This window comes from Ambystoma mexicanum, chromosome 8 (assembly GCF_040938575.1).
Source record: "Ambystoma mexicanum isolate Mex_15411 chromosome 8, UKY_AmexF1_1, whole genome shotgun sequence".
Taxonomy (NCBI): Eukaryota; Metazoa; Chordata; class Amphibia; order Caudata; family Ambystomatidae; genus Ambystoma; species Ambystoma mexicanum.
The window spans coordinates 1385784083-1385804635 of NC_090929.1; positions in this window are offsets into that span (position 1 = coordinate 1385784083).

A 20553-nucleotide genomic window follows, 5' to 3' on the forward strand; every position below is an offset into this window, starting at 1 on the left:
AACACTTTCACACGTTATACCAGAAAATGGACTAACACCAGAGCTGTTTACCTGACATATCCCAACACAAGGGTCAGGCAATTGATCAGAATCACACACACCTGATGGCCCTTTCCCTTCCCTACAAGGATAAAATGTGGAGCAAGAGAGCACAGTACAAGAATGACGAGCAAGACAGACAGCACGATGAGACGGCTAACCAGGCGCAGCAGTTCAAGAGAAGGAGAAAGGTGGCAAGAATCGAGAGTGTACAGGAGAGCGAGATATCCACTGATGGGCGCATAGGTCAGTGCTCGCCCTCTAGTACCTGTAAGACAAGATAGCTGCACCTCGAGGAGGTCGGGGTGCAGGATTCACATACTCCAGCACAATTCAATAAGGACAACTCAAAGATTTGGCAAATGGACTGTTAAGTTCATAGAGGTTTATTTCATGCCACTGCTGACACAGAGCAGCCCCAGTGCCATGGTCGAGCTCCCAGCCTCAACCACCCTCAGCATCACACAGAGCTCACTTTTATAGCAAAATGTGAGGGAGTAATCTGCCCCCACCTTTCCTGCACAGTCTTAAGCAACTTCATCGTTAAACATTAGCTCATTGGGCAATTATTTTTAATTGAACTAACCCTTCATAATGAAATAGGCTCTAGCATGCATGTCTGACTTTTCCTACGGTGTTCCGTTCAATTTATAGTTGATGCAGCTGGACTCTTCAGATAAGGTTTCAGACAAGGCCTAATTTAAAGTCTAGGTTCTGCCCATTCATCAAGTTTCTGAAAGCATGGTGTCCTCGATTGTCTCAACTTTAAAATTACCTCATCCTACACACTTTGAGCACTACTTAATTTCTTCTCATTTTAGCCACATTTTTGGTTACATGCATTTTCATTAAAGGCATTTAGCCAGAACGATTTTCTGTCTGTGTACAGAAGATCTTATTGTCCATTCTGTGCCTTGCCACCTTGTTACATCATGGTAATGACATTTTCGACCTTATAAATACGATGCTTTTTCGAATACTAGTATATACTAACATTATGAATACCATTTACACGTAATTACAACATCAAATAAGTCCGTACAAATTTCTCTGCTTAGGTTTAAGTGGGGGAGGGGTGCCCTCCACTTCATTCAGCTGTTGATTCAATATATCTTTAATTAGGGTCCTCCAGTACACTCCCCCGAATTGAAAGTTTTTGGTTTGTAAAACAACTTTGAACCATATCCAATGTCTATTCCCCTTAATATTTATCTAAAACACCTTAACACAATCTTATAATTTGGCACATACTAACGTATTGTTATTTAAAACAATCATGTGTGTGTCATCTCCTTCCATGTAAACCCCACTTCCTGTAATCATTTGCTTTCAAACTAACTGTATGCTTTAGCCAATTCACAGCCATTGTGAGACTCGAGAGGGTTGGTCAAGCTTTGAGGTAACCCATTAGCCCATTGTCTCTTCGTATGTCACACCTTGTCTGTAACTCCCACCCCAACAAAGTACAGTCTCTCCTTGATCACCTTCTCCTGCCCATGCATATCGTTTTCACTTTGTCCTTCCCTCTTTTCCACACTCTTTCCTTTTCCGTATCTTCCGATTTATTCGTCTTTTGATTGGCGTTAGTGGACGTCTGTGTCCTGTCGCCTTTTCCTTTCCATTGTGCTGTTTTCACAGTCGGTCTCCCAGGTTCTTTTGATGCTTAGACCAGAAGTCCATTGTTTTTTCCTTTTCACAAGAAGTTCAGTTTTTTTCCAGAGTGTCTCTCTTTCAAAAGGATTCATTGTTCAATGAGTCCACAAGAGGGGACGGTTCAGCATGGGGATGCAGGGTTGGGGGAGTCTTTTTGCTGACGCAATTCAGCGTCGGGCTTTCACTGGGTTTCTCTACGACCTCCAACTCTCCTCACGCGGTTCAACGTTAATTTCCCAAGGCATACAGGTCCCTCAACGTATACCTGTAATATAAAACGGAATGAGTTTCTTTCGTAAAATAACAGGTCTCTACTATTTAACACATTTCCTACCAACCCATTTCCTTAAAACCTCTTTTTGCATTTGCTCTTATACCTTATTCCCTAGAAATTGTGAGACATTCCCTCTTATTTGACACCCCTGCCTCCTAGACAAGCTACAAAACATTTTCTTTTAAACATTTCCCTTTTGTGGGTCATTTTCACACCATAACTAAAATACCCCCCATTCCTAGCTCTGTGTCAGCTGGCTTAGAAAATGATTTTTGTTTTCAATAAGACAAAATACACCTTGTCCCATTTTCCCCTTCCGGGTGCCACATGCAACCCTAAGAAGACAAAAACAAATTAAAGAAAGATGTCTTCTTCTTTCCTGGTCTTCTAGGCACATCCATAGTAGATGAAAGAAACGTCCTTGGGGATCCCCGTTGTCTGTAGAAAGTCAAAATAAAGACAAAAGTCATTCGGGCATTGGCAAGGGGTCAGGTTTTCTTCCCGACGTTACCCCCCTTCCTCCTTTTCTGCTATCAAAAAATACTCTCTGGGTCATTCTCCCCTATTCGTTGGTGCACATAAACAACTATTTTCCAACCTCCCTGCGGGGATACTTAGTTTCGGCTTGGTTCTTTGGTCAGCTTAGCTGCATTTTTCCAGGTTAGCAGTAAATTCTTGCTGGTTAGCTGCACATACTTCTTCAGTTTAGCAGCCATTCTTCCTATTCTTTTCTTGCTGTTAGTTGGACCATGGTCTATGCTTGTGCTTTGTGTTCATCCTAGGGAGATAAAACAGAGGCGTTTCGCTGCACACCGTCCCTGTCTTACTTGATCTAGCCCACCCCTGTCTTCCAAGAATATGGCATCAATTCTTACTATGTGCCTCCATTTTTATTGTTCCGATCAATGTTTGCCTCTTCTAATGCTTGCATACCTCTATCATAACAATCCATTTGACATTATGAACATGAAAATGATTACTCACCTTCAATTTTACTTCTGTTTTCAGTGGTTGTCTGAAATGGCCATGTTGTTATCTATTTTCTACTCTTTCCACACCTGTTGTACCTTTCTTGGGAGAAACAACTAACTTTTGAAGACATTGTGTCTCTTACTACCTTTTTCCTGTTACTCTCCTGGATCCTCTTACCTTTAGTGTTGATCAATTGTGTGTTCACACCATTTTGGCATGAACTAGTACTTACCTTTTTCTTTTTCCTCCCTAATTTAAGGCCATGCAGACAATTTCTTGTGCTTCCATGCAAGAGGTCCATAGCTTGTCTGCAAAATAAATCAAAATTGTTACAGGCATTCACAAGTTGTTTTTGCTTACTTCACCATATTTACTTAAAATGGCTTGTGCGAGTTTCCTTTGTTTTATTGACCCAATATTCCTTTTCTTAACTTTCTTTTATTCATTTTTTATTCAAGATAATCACTCATTTTCAGTATTTCCTGATTTACATATTTATTTATTCGTTTATTTATTCCTGTGACCAATCCTTTTGCACTTCCTCGGCCTCTTCTCTGACCCTACCTTCTTCCTTTTCCCTTTATTTCTACGTTCATCTTTCCTTTGAACTTCCTCATCCCTTCTTTCACGCACCTTTTGCTTTTCTTCTAACCTTTGCTGTTTCTGTCTGCCTCGTTCATAGGCTGCGCTCTGGTTTGCGATCGAGCTGCTTTTCTTGCTCTTCGTGATATAGCTGTTTCCGCCTTATCCTAACTTTCCTTCTTATCCTTCCATCCCTGATATGATATGATATGATATGGTATTTGTAACGCGCCTATACACAAGTGTTTCAAGGCGCGACGAGGCAGGGAGGGAGGGAAACAAGGGGAAAACAGACAAACGATCCTACTAGGCCAGGTGTCATTCAGATCGCGCAAGTGCAGAGGTAAGGGGAAAAGGAGGAAGTGCAGGGGGGAGGAGGTGGGGGGGGGGGAAGTGCAGTACAAGGTAAGTAGCGTAAAAAAAAATAAAATAAAATAATAATAAATAATAAATAGAAAGGGCCAGCTGGTGGCAAGTGCGAGGTAAGTGCAGAGCAAGTGCTGGGAAAGAGGCTGTAGGGATACAGTGACAGTCCCACAGTGCAGGGGGAGCCGGGGAGGCAGTGCAGGTGGAGAGTGGCTGGGCCCTTAACTCCTTCTCTTTCTTCTTTCCTCTGTGCCTCATCTAACTTCTTTTTAGGTCTCAAATCATCACTTTCTTTCCCATCGAGTTTCAATGAGATTTGTCCGCCCATCCATTCGTCCTTCGTAAATGCTATCTGATCAGTTCTGTCTTCACTTCCTTTCCTCTTCTTTCCCTCTCTCCCCTTTTCGAGAGATGCACTTGTCTGTGCCTGATCCCCTCCTTTTTAACGCATTATTGCGTCTCCCCTTGTCCCTTGGGGCTAGGGATGTGAGATTCTTGTCCTTATCCTTCGCTTGATTTTTGTTACTACTGTATGTAGGCGACTCATAAGCAGGGTTGCTATAGGCTGTGGCTGCTTTAAGCTCTCTTTAATGGGTAGAGTCCCTCAGGCTTACTTCCATCGGTTCCTGTTTCAGGCGGGGCAGGCGTCGCTGCAGGTGTCTCACCCCCCTCAGTGCATATTTTTTGCAACCAAGCTGCTGGAGGCTCTTCCTCCTTTCCTTGTTCTTATATTTTTACAATTTGAGAACAGCATAGCATTTTCTAACTTTTTGCTTGTATATGCGGCATGCAAGTAAGTTGCCATGCGTTGTAAAATGGTTTTAGATGAAGACTCAATTTGTGGCCGCGGCATGAACATCTTGTGGGCGGTACCTTTAACCCACTCCTCCAATTGGAGTAATGTTTTCCGGGTTTAACTCTGTTCCTAACGATATCCTTATGTGAGTCCAACACTCCCATTAATATGAGCAAGCACCAAATACAGCGAGCTCCAATCCAGTCTCTTCCCGCCAAATTATTTATACCGCCAATTTACTCAAGAACATCAATCTGTGTGCGATTCCCTCTCAACTATAGAATCGCATTAAACCCTTACTTGATTTCAACCAACAAGGAGACAAAATTTCTTACATGTGACATACAACTGGACATGTATAACAGACACTTGACAGACTAGACAAACACCAGCTGGACACACATATACCTGCCTTCTAATCAATACCCCGACATGGGGTGTAAACAAACTCCTTTGATGCCGTCTTTAAACGTCACCGTAGCCTTATTGTCCCACATTATGTGGGCTCTGAGTTCACGTTTCTTCTGACCGCTATATTAAAGCGCAGGAACAAGGCGAATCCTTACGTTTTTCTCTCGGTTGCCTCCCCCGGTAACCTTATGTTTTTCTCTCGGGTGCTCTCCCCCCCCCCTGGTAACCTCATGTTTTTCTCTCAGGTGCCCCCTGGAAACCTTATGTTTTTCTCTCTGTGCCCCCCCGGAAATGGGTGCCCCCCCAGAAACCTTATGTTTTTCTCTCGGGTGCCCCCCCGGAAACCTTACATTTTTCTCTCGGGTGCCCCCCTGGAAACCTTTCACTTGAATCACTACTGTCCTTCGTGATTCTTATTTCATTCTGCTTGCTCTTTATTTATTTGCCATATTTCCCTATTTTATGGCTGCCTTTATTTTCCTGGAGGTCATCTGTTTCTACCTTGTGTCCGCAAACGTTCATAATTCGCAGCCTGCACCTGAATTTCTAAAATCCTTCCTCTCCTTTTTCGTTATTTCTTCACCAGGTCATACAGCTAGCTGTTCTTTACCATGCTGCCATGATAATGAAAAATTATAATACATAAAACATGCTTTCCTTGGCAATGTAAACGCTATCATCATGCTTTCACGTATTGTCATTCAAACCTTTCTTCATTCATCTAAATCCTATAATACCTGAATCACAATTGCTCGTCTCAAATCAAAAAAGGGTTTTCCCTATTTAATAAAAATGTTCTCCACTCTGGCCGTCGAGACCTCAAAATTATAAAATACCACCCCTGGATTGACTACATGCAAACTGTCCTACCCCTCACAGTGGAGCTCCTAGAAAAAGCCTTTAGGAGCACCCCAAAAACCCCATTCACTACATGTGTGCTATCCCCAAAATTCCCCAAATGCAGGTCACAGATGACCCAGTAACCTCCTTTAATTTCAGGGGGCATTCTAAGTCAAAAATGATAGAAAACATGAATGGCAGTGGACCATTCAGCTACAGGGCACGCCTGCTCCTGCCCGCAAGTTCAGTTAAAAACCCCATGAAAACTCACTTGCTTCCCATCTCATGAAGTTTATCACTACCTCTTTTAATTCTAACACTACTTCTGTAGCTGTAAAATAACCCTTGCTCATGTCATGCCAGGTTACATGCTACACTCTGTATTTTTGCACTTATTGTTTGTGTCATTGCAGGGACGTCATTTGGGGGTCGCCAAGGGTTGTGGCTGCACCCCCTGAGGTATCCCTTGTTGCCCCGCGGTCTCTTTTGCTACCCTAAAAATAAAAACTAAATTTAAAACTTTTCCTACAGTGATATCATCACCGGTCAAGGGTAATGAGATGTCACTTCCGCTACCTCTATTATTTTGGTGGATCGACGTCCCTGTGTCATTACTTCCCTTTCACTACCACATATGCTAATGCCTCCGACCCTTTCCTTTCCCCACCATACTTACAAAACCTGCTCATTAATTTCTTGTGTCATTATCAGTGTTAAATTGTATTACTACACTGCCATTCTTGCAGGCATCTTACAAAATCTTCACAAGCTCTAAAAGTGCGGAGTGCTGCTGTGCACAACTCTCAGTATTCATTGAAAGAATACACATGATTTCGCGTCAGACGAGCTGCGCACTGGCTACCCATGGAGGAAAGGCTATTTTTTTTTTGAAATCACGAATGTAAGTCTTACACAGCGCTAGTTTATTTAACTGATGCTGCTACTAGGGCCAGTTCAGCCCATTGGCGGCTGGTGACTTTGAAAGTTGGTGGGGTGTACATATCTTGGTGGGAATTTGGGAGCGAGCTAGGCCACCTCACAACAACCAGTGTGCCGGTGGCTCCTCCCTCTGCAAGACATTTTGGAAAAAAAGGCTTCCAAGATGTGCAATTTACTGTCCAAGCCCACAGAAATATGACATCACAAATCCTGGCCTAATTATGAGTAGAAAACAGCCTGGAATCCACTGAAATGTCAGCAATGTTTTTTTTTTTCAGCTCAGGGACATCTGGACCGCACTAAATGTGAAGGCATTAAAAAATAATGCATACAAATACATTTTTCTAAAATGTGGCACCTATCAACACCATCAAAGGCGGTTCACAAAATGGGAACACTGCGCCTCTGCCACATAAAGCACATAAACAATATGCTTAACTAAAAGTCCACATATCAGAAATACAAAGCAATATCTGAGCCAAGGTGTCACCAAACAAAGGGTATGAAAGCCAAGTGTCCAAACAGCACACCATTCAGTAACATGTGTGAGGCTGGTGGCATTCACAGATATGCACAGACACAGATTCTGCCCTTTGAAGGATCTCTGCCAGCCCAGAAAGGGGTTGAGAGCGAGGAGACAGTTAGATGAGACTATAACCTCCATTCTCTAGCTCTTTCAGAGCCACACATGCTATAGGGAGCAGCATTCACACTCTGAGTGCCATATTCCATTTGTCTAAGTTGCTGGCAGTCCTGCATTTATGTGCCACTGGGACTGCTGGTGCAATGACCCAGCCAATATCTTCTGTGATGCTCAGCCAGGGCCAGGTTGCCTACCTGCACCAGGCTGCTTGCCACCCCTAAATATAAAGGAATAGAAATGAAGCTAAGACCTGTTTCATTGTCACCACTGGTTCCCCTATTGGGTGTGCAGGATGGTCATACACAGTCTTGAATTCCCCCTCCTCATGCAAGGAATACAATCCCAATTTAACAAGTCAATTAGGCGCGCTCACCCTGCAAACTCAGTGTTAAAATTCACCACTACTGCTAGCATTCTGTTTCCACACAGCACTTAACAATATATAAACACATACACACTTGTCGATGCAGTGCCTACCTAGATGAGAAGCTTTTTCGGCATGCAATATGAGATCAAGCACTTCTTAAATCCTGAGCTACCCCCCAGTGTTCATGCTCATGGATTCCTTGTCACCTGCTGCTGTCCCCATTAACCAAAAAGAGCTAATGCCACAGGGCTAAGCTCCCCCGTCTTGTCCCTGAACCATGGAATGCTTTCTCCAGCGAACTTAGAGCGGAGCCATCCCTCCTCATTTCCTGCAAACTCTCAACCCTACTTTGGTTACCTACCTCTATCAGTTCCCCCAGCGGTGCCTGTACTTATCCCCCTTTTGCTAAATTAAACACTATGCTGTGTTTTACTTACTATACTCTATCCTGTGTGAGCTTAACATGCAGCTCATTCATTGTAATTACAATATACATCTATTTGTCTTATAACTACAGGCAATGCTTCGTCACGCAGCCCCTAGTGCATGCCTTTTTATTGTAATCAGCAAGCCCCTTCCTTGTAATGTCACCACAATGCCTACGGGCTTCTGCGTGCTCCGTGCTACTAGGAATCGCTCATTCCTTGCCAGACGACAGTAGACCCCAGAAACGTTTTTATTGAAGGGCACATGGGGTGGCTGCCCATGGCCCCTCACAATGCTGCCTGGTCTGAAGTAAGATTGCAGTTTACATCAGGCTTAAATAGCACATGCCAGGAAAATTTGATTGCATGCTGATGAGGCTCCAAACCCATTGCCTGTCGGTTTTGACAAGTACATTCGGCCTTGATCAATTAAAACATGCAATGCATTTCGTTTTCATTGTGGAATGCATAGTTTGGGTAACTCGACCTTTGTAGCATTACTTCCCCTCTGTGGGAGTGTTGCTGATCATGTGCAATAGCCAAAGTTGAAATCCATATTCATCCACGGAGGTTCAGAAGTTGTCTCAGTGTGTTAAGCACTTATTGCAGTGATATGTGTTCATGTGAAAGATCAGAAGGGCACATCCCAGTAAGACTGGCTGAACCGTCTTTAAATCTGAAGTTCACAAACTTACCTGCACATTTACTTGGGTTTGCAGCACAAGCGGCGCGATTAACAGCACTGTTCCTGCACCAGATAGGGGTTGAAATTAGTTTGCTCTGCTGGGCATTCTTAAAACCTAAGCAATCCCTTAAAGATGTGCATAGAATATCTGTCCAAGCGGCAAACAAGTATGCAAATTCAAGACTGTGCAGCTAAAGTGTTCATGCTTGTTTCCTGGCTATGCCAGCAGAAGGCACAGTGATCCTGGTCAGATCCTATAGGATCCCTTGCATTAGTGTGCTGTCTTCTGTGAGGTTTTACCTACTTGCATGCTGGAACTCCCCTTGATAATGGGGAAACTGACACTAAAATCATTCCCACATTGTGTAACCCCCTTCTGTAATATTTTGGTTTTAAAATTGTCAGGTTTGGAAATGCGGGTTGCGTACTTTTGCAAGTCATTTTATAACATTAGACTGTTTTAGTTCATGTTAAGAGCTGGAAGAGAAAGTGCTCAACTGCAGGAATTGCAATATTGGCACAAATCCCAGCTTCACCCCTTAAACACTGTGTGATCCTGGGCATCTCAATTAATCTTTTATTGCCTAACATTTCTTAATTGTCAGTCTCTAAACCTTTCAAAATTGTCAGCCCTTCAGGGTGATTTCCTTCTCAGGGTATGTTTTCCATCGAGGCACCACGCATAGTTTAACTGGCTATGGGGTTGTTTCCACTATGATAGTGAGCATTGACATATTGCATACTACAGGCACTTGTCACCTCGATCTCTTATGGCAACGCAATTCGAAAACCATGTCCCACTCCTACTCTCAGTCTGCCTGGATAAAGTCACCTTCCTGGCAGCTTCTAATCTGCCTATTCTGAGTTGCATGTACCTTTTCACATAAAGTCCCACATTAATACTGCAGGCTGCATACTTTCCCGGATGCTAAAAGGTATCTTGTTTCTATACTAGATTGCTAATGTTGGCCTTCAATTGTTACTTGTTTCTCATTCTGAATAGCGCAGGAATGGAGGGGGTAGGGGACTCAAAAGGGTGTAAACATGCTTATCTTGAATGCTGCACAGCAGCATAAGTATGTCTCACAGAGAGTAAGGCCTCTAGGCAATACTGAATATTCCCATACAGATGCCTCTCATAAGACATGAGAGAAGCGCACAGGTTATCAGTAAAATAATGCATTTCTTGTTAACCTCATTGGCAGCGCGCAAAAGATGCCTTTTCCTCTGCGCTCATTCATCCTTATCGGAATGAATCACTCTTGTTAGTCCTCCAGACCCTCCAGGTCACCCCAATAATATATGCCTGTTCTTGAAACTCCACAAACGGGGCCTAGCTTTAGTCATCTGTCTCCTAAAAGCTGGAATGTCCGCCCACCAGTACTAAAATGAAAGAATCTTGCAGTGCTTTCCTACAATTCCTGAGGCTGTCCTGCCGTGAGGCACATTCATTCTGCATGTAATGCACTCTATTTTCAAAAATAAATGCAATGTATAAGACACATTCACTCAAGCATTCTCCAGATCACTGAAATCACCTCACAATTACAATGACCCCTTATCGCTTGGTTAGTACATGGGTAAGCCGTAACTGCATTTGTGCATTTCTCCTATCTTTAAATGTGGGCCTTTTATTCCATAATTTGCAGCAATGCTTCAGGATGATTCTTAGCATTCTGGAATCTGCATTTCACCTTGTTTCCACATGAAGTACAGCCTGTCTTTTTATAATACTCTGTGTGTGATTAAGTCAACCTTGCAAGGTGCGCATGGAGCGTTCGCAGTGCTTATCTCAAGGGCTGCTATTTGCACATTCCTTTCGCATGATTCATTTCTCTCATGATCCTCTGACACGTAGCTTTCAACTGTGCGTTTTTCCAGCCAGTTGCTCTGATGTTAAACCATAAAAAAACACTACCTTTGATCACTACTTGCAACCTCATACAGTCTACTTTTAGACACACTTCGCAGGCTCACAGTTCCTTGTTCTAACTGGACCTCTCCTGTACTTCAAAGTTAAACCATTACCACATGGTGCATTCCTTTCTTCTCAGCGCGCGCTTAACGCACGAGAACAGTACTTCTATAAATCAATATCACTCCGCCATTTTAATGCAAAAATCCATCGTTCTTAGCATGATTTATCAGTTATCTTGCCTGCTACGAGGATGTCACAAATTTAACTCCATAGCTGCTGGTTTGAAAAAAATGTGTTTGCTTAAAGAGCACCAGCTTTTTGCTTTTTTCACAGGCTGTTTAACTCTTTTTGGGGTGAAATCACCACGAATTTGTGTGCCTTAAACCATAATATCTGATCACCTATCTTAATGTAATTTTTTTGCAATTTCAAAACCTTGGCTTGACGCCAATTTTTTAATTTAGCTTAAAATATCATTTTTATACTAGTTCCAATGTTTTTACAGTGCACACAGACAGTTATGCCATGAACAGCCATAGCATGCAAAATTAGACATATACATAATGTGATATGTAACAAAGTCAAACACAACTCTGGCCGCCTGCATACATGTCTGCCTCTCATTAAAATTTTACTCTTGTTATTGATTTTTAAATGCTGTTACGGTTTTGGTTTGTTCCCAAATCTTGACTGCCATTATTCTTTTTCCCTGTGTCCCTGTCTCTATCGGCTAGGGCAGTTTCCACTCACCTTTTTGTTCTCCCGATCCTTGCGATCACCGCCTTCTTCAGGTTTTCGTCTGGTCAGCTGCCCGTAGGAATGGGAATGGAGAATTTTATAAGCACGAGCCCCTTCAGGTCCCCTCTGCAGTCTCAATTACACTACCATTGTCTATGGGGAGCTTCACAGTCTACTCAGCCTGAAATGGTGAAGGACTCGTGAAGGACTTGTGATTTTGCCGAAGACCTAGGGTTACTTTGTGTCAACGGCCATTAGGTGTCTTATTTCAATTAATAGTTGATGGTCAAGAACCATCCTCCTCGCTACCAAGTGTACAGGAGAGCGAGATTTCCACTGACGGGCCTATAGGTCAGTGCTAACCCTCTAGTACCTGTAAGACAAGATAGCTGCACCTCAAGGAGGTTGGGGTACAGGATTCACATACTCCAGCACAATTCAATAAGGACAACTCAAAGATTTGGCAAAGAGACTGTTAAGTTCATAGTGGTTTATTTCATGCCACTGCTGACACAGAGCAGCCCCAGTGCCGTAGTCGAGCTCCCAGCCTCAACCACCCTCAGCATCACACAGAGCTCACTTTTATAGCAAAATGTGAGGGAGCAATCTGCCCCCACATTTCCTGCACAGTCTTAAGCAACTTCATCGTTAAACATTAGCTCATTGGGCAATTATTTTTAATTGAACTAACCCTTCAGAATGAAATACTCTCCAGCATGCATGTCTGACTTTTCCTCCGGTATTCCGTTCAATTTATAGTTGATACAGCTGGACTCTTCAGATAAGACCTAATTAAAAGTCTAGGTTCTGCCCATTCATCAAGTTTCTGAAAGCATGGTGTCCTCGAATGTCTCAACTTTAAAATTATCTCATCCTACACACTTTGGGCACTACTTAATTTCTTCTTATTTTAGCCACATTTTTGGTTACATGCATTTTCATTAAAGGCATTTAGCCAGAACGCGTTTCTGTCTGTGTACAGACAATCTTATTGTGCATTCTGTGCCTTACCACCTTATTACATCATGGTAATGACATTTTTGACCTTATAAATATGATGCTTTTTTGAATACTAGTATATACTAACATTATGAATACCATTTACACGTAATTACAACATCAAATTAGTCCATACGAATTTCTCTGCTTAGGCTTAAGTAGGGGGGTGCCCTCCACTTCATTCAGCTGTTGATTCAATATATCTTTAATTCGGGTCCTCCAGTACAGAGGGTGCCCAAGAGGGAAGTGACCTTGCCCTTTTCATCCCAAGCCAGCAGACTCTTTGTGGAGGAAAGCATAAGACCACGAACAATAGCTCAAGTGTCATGCAGCAGATGTAAACAGTGCACAGGGCAAGCCTATGCCGATAAGCAGAAGCGAAGGAAGCTCCTGAAACCGTGGTACTGGCCTTGGCTCCAGTGAAGCTGAAAGCAAAGTGGTTCATCACAGCCGGTGAGTCGAGGGGAGAACCGATAAGAACCGGGCTGTGTTGGATGAGAAGTGCAAAGTGGTAAAGTTGAACCAAGTTTAATGAACTGTGTAAAGAACTGTAAAACGTGTTAAGGGGAGACCAGCTGCAGAGGGAAAACTGGCACCACATAGGTGCTAACTCAAGAGACTCTGGTCGATCCCCATCAGAGTGAAACTATGGTTACCAGAAGGCCATAGGAGAGTCGCTGAAAGAGGTAAAAGTGGTCATACAGGAGGTCTAGTAAAATCCCTGTACAATAGAAAGACTTTGATCTACACCAGTGAGAAAACAAAGGAAGAGAATCCTGTAAATGCAAGCAAATGTAAAGTTGGCAAAAGTGAGGCCGACCGAGGGAAGCTGAAGAGAAGGGGAGCACGTCTAAAGTCCCAGGAAACAGCATGTTGACAAGAGTGAACCCAGCCGAGGGATGTCCACTGGAACTGTTTGAAATGACATTAAGATTTGTGAGCAAAGGAAAAGCTGTAGTGAACCCAGAGAAGGGAGGTTGAAAGTAAAGATGGGTCAGCACCCATAAGAGGGGGACCCTGGTGTGAATGCATCACCCTAAAGAAACCATGAAAAGGAACTTTGGGTTTGTTTGTCATTTTTCTGGCCCTCAAAGGCAAAAGGCTTTTTGGTGAAGCGACTTGGCGGTCGAGGCATTTGAGAGGTGGAAACCGGAACTGTGCTGTCTTGTGCTGTAGAAAGCTTTAGAATTGTGCTGTGTTCCAAGATCCCATCTTACCCCTTGTTCAAAACGTGGGGAAGGGCGATCCAAGCTGTCGCATCCTGACATATTATTTGTGGACACTTCTTTCTTTTCTTGAAAACCATCCCACACCCCTTTTGTATTAGTGGGAACGCTTGTTCGGATCTTCAGATGTGGGTTTAGATTAGGCATTTTTCCAACCTGCACACAGTTTAATGAACACCCTTGAACTCTGATCACTTGTGTCTGTCTTTACTATTGTCACCATGAGATCCTCACAACGCTCTCAATAGGCTCTTAACAGGAGTGACTCTTAAACTGCACCCTTTAGCAGAATGCCAAGGCTCGACACCCAGAAATCCATGTTTACAAGGAATTGGGGGTGGCCTGACTTCCTCAACCGGTGGCCACATGAACCCTCACCCCCATCCCAGCAGATGGAAAATCTAGACCTTTGCACTCAGAAAACACTCTGGTATGGCAAGTCGTCTGAATTTATTGCAGTGTTATTGGGTGTGAGGGAGTGAGTGTTGTGGAGATTTTTCATGGGGGAGGGTGTATGCCTAGTGTGAAACAACAAGTGGCACTCCTACCCCTTCCTCCAGCAGCACCTGGCAGGTCTCCTTGCTGATACATGTAGATGGTGCTTGGAAGAATGAATGCATGAAAATCAGCATTGTGTTTACTGTCTAGCCTTCTGTGTGGAGATGCCCATGCTGTCCTGCTCAAGCTGAGTGTGCTGCTTCTGCACATGATTAGCACATCCCAGTGTGCTTGAGAAACATATCCCCAGCCAGGCTAGATTTTGTATCAATGTCACAAAATGGTTTTTAATACAAATCAGAAATGATAAATCACTGTTGGATATTTAGCACGTATGCACTTTAAGTATGAATGGGTATGAATGAAGAAATTCTATAGTGCCAATTTAGGAATAGGCAATAGCTTTTCTGAGTAAGTGAGCAACAGCAGGTGTTTAGATATATGTTTTAGGCGATTTGGACAATATGTATCACAGTTTGTCTATATTATGCTACAAGATGATGAAATTGTCAAAGAAATAAGGCTTTGACAGAATATTGTTGATAACTAGAGTAATGGAATAAAAGAATGGTACACTAACAATAGTAATGTAATTCTTGTCTCCTGGCATATGATTTTTTATGTGTATAGAAGTTTGAATACCAGGGGTACTCATATAGCCCTTTTTTGCCCTGGAGTCTCTTTGGTAGTATGTTAGAATATGCAGTATCCTTCATCCACAGGGCATTGGTCGAAGGTGGCCCTTTCTACCACGCCATGGCCACTCTCCTACGTGCCAGCACTAACAGGAGGCCAGCCAATCATCTAACAGCCCTAGGTAAACATAAGGTCAATCCCAACAGTGCCATCAGTCGATCTGGTGTCACATGCTCTCTGAGTAGGGCTTACATTTCCGCCACCGGAGGGCACTCCCATGACATGTGTACAAAGTTAGTCCTATCAACTTTACATTGTGGGCATTCACCTGAGATATCCGAATAGTAACCCTGTAGCCTGGCAGATGTAAAATAGGTATGATGCATATAATTAAATTGGATTTGTTTGTACCTATGCCCATGCTTCGTCCTTGATTTCCTTATTAAGTGCTATCTCCCATTTCTGTTTGGATTTATCACCTTTTTTTTATAACTGTCTTAGTTTTTCATGAACAACACGAAGTCAACAAATTAAAAAGAATGGACGGCAACACAACCCCCAAAACCCCACAGCAAAATAATGTTGAACACAACCAAGGAAAAGGAGACAATTGCATCCACTTTTAAGTAACAGACGTGCTCTGATCCTTCAGAGGTTTTACTCCTGACCAACAGTAAATAGGCTATATAAGGCCCCCAAATGTACCTCGGCCTTGAAGCCGGGTGCACAGTAACTCCATATTCGAACTCCATATCATGACAATATAGAATGCCAATCGTCCATTGTTCATAAACAGGGGGATGCCCCCTCCCCATACCATGGCCACTCTCCTTTTAGCAAGCAACACTATCAAACCCTACAGCCTACTGACATGCTTAGGTAGTTCATGCATGTATCCCAACTATGCCACCATGGGGAATGGAGTCACCGCCTCCCCGGCTATCCCCCAACCATGTGACCAGAGCAATTTAATATGTGGCCAGAGCCATGCTAGGTGCAGAAAAGTAGAAGGTGAGTCACTGCACCTCTGGCATGAGTCTGGGGTTAGGGGGAAAAACCTATGGCTATCTACCGGGTCAGGTTGAACTGGTGAAGAAATGTAAAATGTATCAGATGAAAGTTGCTATTGACAGCAACCTTCCACGTCTGCAGGCAGCAATACCACCAGATATCATCTGAGATGGGGGGTACTCAAAGCGTCCTCCCACTTAACTCTGGAATCCCCAGCCCACCTTGCCGATTTGTCAATTATACTAGCTTACGGATTAAAGACCAATTTGGACTGAATCCTTGAGCTGATCACACCATGTAACACCAGTGCCATGGGGGGCTTTCAGGGGAAGCTAGTGAACCTGTCCTTCAACACAGTAGGCATTCTGAAATATAGGAAAATGTCTGGTGCTGATGCCTTCCCCCTCGACTTGAATACTTCTAGCATCAGAAATGCCTTCCCCCTCGACTTGAATACTTCTAGCATCAGAAACTGCCCATTTGTGTAATATCCTGCCAACACAAGAAGCCCACCCTTTCCATACAATGTGTAAAAACCCTCTCCCCTGTCAATGGGATCCCTGGTGCATGAAGAAGTGGGGAGTACAGAACTTTGCAACGTGTCCTCCCCTCTATACACCTCCAGGCCCCAAAGGCAAGCTCAACAATATTGCAGGCTCTTGATGTATGTTGCGGCGCAGTGTGGACAACTGCCCTCAGAAGCAACGGAGCAGCTATCGCCCTCTCACTTTGGACTTGCGCCCTATCAGGGACTGAGTCATTCCAATAAGCTAGAAAGGAAGCTTGAGCTGCCACCCAGTAGGCTTCAAAATCGTGGAGCGCAAGGCCCTCTCTTTCCAATGGAGCCACCAATTTACTCCAACGCTCTCGTGCTTGCTTCCCTTGCCACACTAATATGGTTATTGAAGCTTTCAGCGATTTAAGAAAAAAATATGGGAACCCGTATGGGCTCATTGAAAAAGGTACACAAGAATCTTGGCAAAATAACCATTTTAATTAGTGCTATCTGACCGCATAGGGATAGGGGCAAGTCCATCCACCTCCCAAGGGCCACCTCAGTGTGAGCCAATTTTACCACGTAGTTCTCCTGGTAAAGCACTTCGGGGGACCTCACTACCATCACTCCCAGGTACAGAGTATGATCAGAGTTCCATTGAAAGTTGAACTCACCACGGAACGTCTCGATTCCATCGGTTAAGGGGAACAGCACTGATTTGGATGGGTTAACATTGAGCCCTGAGAAACGTCCAAAATCCCAAAAGTCAACCATGAACGGTGTTACATTTATTTTGGGATCTTTTATTAACAGAATTAAGTTGTTGGCATACAAAGAAATCACCAGTTTATGTGTGAACAGCTGCACTCCTCTACCTCAGTGTCTAGACCGGATTAGCTCCATGAGGGTTTCCATGGTGAGCGAAAACAGAAGGGGAGACAGCGGACACCCCTGCTGCATCCACCTTCCCATCCTGATAGGGGCCGATATTCTACCATTCACGCGTAATTGTGCCACAGGTCCCCTATATAACAGGGTTGCCATCCTTATAAACCCCTTGCCCATCCCCATGCGTCTCAGAACAGAGAAGAGAAAGGGCCACTCAATCGAGTCAAATGCCTTCTTGGTGTCGCGAAGGGCTGCCACTGCAGGGGACTGTTGCTCCAGAACCAAGAAAAAGGCCAAATATTCTGCGATGCCCATACGAGGTGGACCTCCTTGGTATAAACCCTGACTGATCAGCCAGTATGCCTCTGGCCATTAACTAGCAAGCGCCCTGGCCAAGATTTTGTTGTCTAGATTTATCAAGGAGATCGGTCGGTAGGACAAGCAACTCTCTGCGCTCTTACCAGTTTTTAATGGCAGGGTAACCACCGCTTTGCACATTGACTTAGGCAGGATGCCCTCCCGCAGAGCCTGCTGGTACATATTAAACTTTTGGGGAACAGAAATATTCACATACACTTTATAAAAGCCAGGGCCTGCTGCTTTACTGCCGGGAAGTGCTTTGGTGGCCTATTGTAGCTCTTGCTCTGTTAGCAGCCTGTTCAGCCACTCTCTCACTCTTCCTGCACTACCCAATACAGCCCAACCTGGTCTAAAAATGTATCCAGTGCCACCTTACTCATACTGGTTTTAGATCAATATAATGCCCTGTAATAATCCACCAGTGCCCCCATTATCTCCTTGTCAGTCTGCAAGAGCCCCAGGCAATTCTATTGCTGTTATATGTGACCTCGCATTCTCAGATTTTATCATTGGCACCAACAAACTCCCAGTTCTCTTTCCCTCTCTGTTCCTTCTCACCACAAGGCGCCTATTGAGAAATCTCACCTCTCTCTCGGGCACGTCCCTAGACACCCCCAGCTCCTCGTGTAATTGGGCCTGGCTCCCAGCAACCATAAGGAACCCTACTCCCGCCTTCAGATCCCTCAAGTGAGTTTCACTGGTGACAAATACGTCTGTTTACTCCCAAGAATCCCTGCTTCTTTAGCAGTACATATCCCCCGAATTACACACTTGAATGCTTCCCAGAGAGTAGAGTAAGATGCCACAGAACCCTTGTTCTCTTGAAAAAAAATTAAGTATACCTTCCTGTATCTCCTCCTGAAATACCACATTTTGGAGGCTCTCATTCTTAAAAAATCAGCTTTTGCCCCCTGCCATTTCCCTGGGATAATGAGTGCCACGATCACTGGTGTGTGTTCGAGAGAGTATGAACCAGGATTTTACAGCCAGTGACCCATCCTGAGCCTCTATTAGAGACCAAAATATAATCCATCCTAGACGCAGAGCCATTCATCAAGGATTCGAATGTGTACGGTCTATCCTACCTGGGACGGTCCCTCCATACATCCACAAGCCTCTTGTTGTAGCAAATCTGCTACAATTTGCTTGTGGCCCTCGCTTTCCCCCTGTAGGGTCCCCTCAACCTATCCAACAAGGTGTTCATAATTGCGTTAAAGTCCACCACCCACCACACAATACTCTCAGGGTGCCTCCTGAGTTGCTCCTCGATGCACTTTGGGTCCATAGTAGTTCACAAAGGTGAAACCCTGCCTGTGTATCAACCCTGTAAGGAGAAGGGCTCTTCCTTCGGTGTCCCTCGCCACCTCCTCATAACGGAATCCCAACATGCCCTTAATGGCTATGCAGACCCCCTGTGAGTAGCTTTAGTAAGAGGAAAAATACCTATGGCAGCCGCATGATTTGGGGAACGCAGCCTCACTGGAAGGCGAGAGGTCCATCTCTTGCAAGAAAGCAATGTCAACCTGGTATCTCTACATATATAATAGAACCTTTCCAGCGTTAGAGGGGCTATTCAGGCCTCGGACATTGCAGGTCATACAAGTGACTCCCCTAATAGCCATACCAATCTAGGTCAAGCTTCCCCGTGGCCAGTTCATCATGGGACTCCAGCCATCCCTGTGACCTAGTCTGCCCCTGGAAACCTCAGCAGCCAACCGCCATAGACTGTCCTCCCATCCCGCCTCCCCCACTGGTACTCCTCATTTCGTCCTGAGTCCGTTATATTTGCCCACTGTCTATCCACGCTGATGATAGTGGACAGAGTCTCCTGAGCCAGGTAGGGACCTCCCCGACCTCCCTTTCTCCGCCCAAACCTCCCCAGAGTTTGTCTCCCCTAGAAAGTATTGCAGCCAGCGGCCTGAGTGCCATCAAAAACAAGCAAACACCAATCAAACAGCCAACTTGAACTGGCCTCACCCCTTCTACCCTCACCCCCACTTACAACCCCAATCTGCCAGTTAGCCCCCACCCCCAAATTGCATCAAAAAAGTCAATGCATGGGAGCCTCTTGAGGGCCACCCCACCCCTACACAATTGCAATTATAGGTCTCGACAGTAAGTCACCCCATGCTTCCTCAAAGACCACCATATAAGGGAGCGCGGGCACACATCCGGAGCCTTAGCCGGGTTCTCTGGGCGAGCCTTGGTTATTTCTGTTCCTTGCTGGCCCAGTGCTCTGTCCAAGGTGTCACTCACCGCCTCAGGCGATTGAAAGAATTCGAGCTTTGCGCTGTGCCCTTTCAACCACAAATGCCAATGAGAAGCCAGATTCACAGAGGCCTCACGCAGCATTGCCTCCACCAGATTGTCCATGGGACCCAACAATTCTAAGCTTATTTCAGCGGGATCTGGACTCTAAATCGTCCTGTTTCTCGAGTTGCTCCTTGACTGCCCTCTTTAGCTGGACCACTTCCTGAGAAATTTGCCACAGCCTCATCCTCCACCGTGGACAGGCGCTGCTCTGCTTCATCCAACCGGTCGCCATGCTTGCGCAGCCTGACCTGCATGTCGTTGACTTTGCTGGTAAGGGTATCCAATTTTCTATCCAGTGAGTTCATGCCGGTTTGCAGCTGCGTGAGAATACCATTTATGTCCTGCAGAGTATCCGTGGAAGGTTCAGCTCTAGACTAAGTTGCCTCCTCCATTTCTTGAGATCCCCGTGCTGCGTGTTTTGACTGTGAGTGTGTGGCATAAGGGAGTTTGGACTAGGTCTTCTCGTATTCCCCATCTG